The sequence below is a fragment of the Brassica oleracea genome, chromosome C9 (genome assembly GCF_000695525.1).
Source record: "Brassica oleracea var. oleracea cultivar TO1000 chromosome C9, BOL, whole genome shotgun sequence".
NCBI lineage: Eukaryota > Viridiplantae > Streptophyta > Magnoliopsida > Brassicales > Brassicaceae > Brassica > Brassica oleracea.
The window spans coordinates 51,948,831-51,949,098 of record NC_027756.1 but is presented as its reverse complement, the minus strand read 5'-3'; positions in this window follow the sequence as shown (position 1 = coordinate 51,949,098).

The following is a 268-nucleotide window of genomic DNA, read 5'->3' as shown; positions in this document are numbered from 1 at the left end:
GTGGCTCAAGGTTTTTCTCAAAGACCTGGAATCGATTATGAAGAAACGTATTCTCCAGTTATGGATGCCATTACATTTAGATTCTTGATGAGTCTAGCAGCTGATAAAAATCTAGAGATACGTCTCATGGATGTTGTTACAGCTTATCTATATGGATCATTAGATACGGATATCTACATGAAAGTTCCTGATGGATTTAAAATGCCAGAAGCATTAAGTTCCAAACCTAAAGAGTTATGTGCAATAAAATTGCAAAGATCATTATATG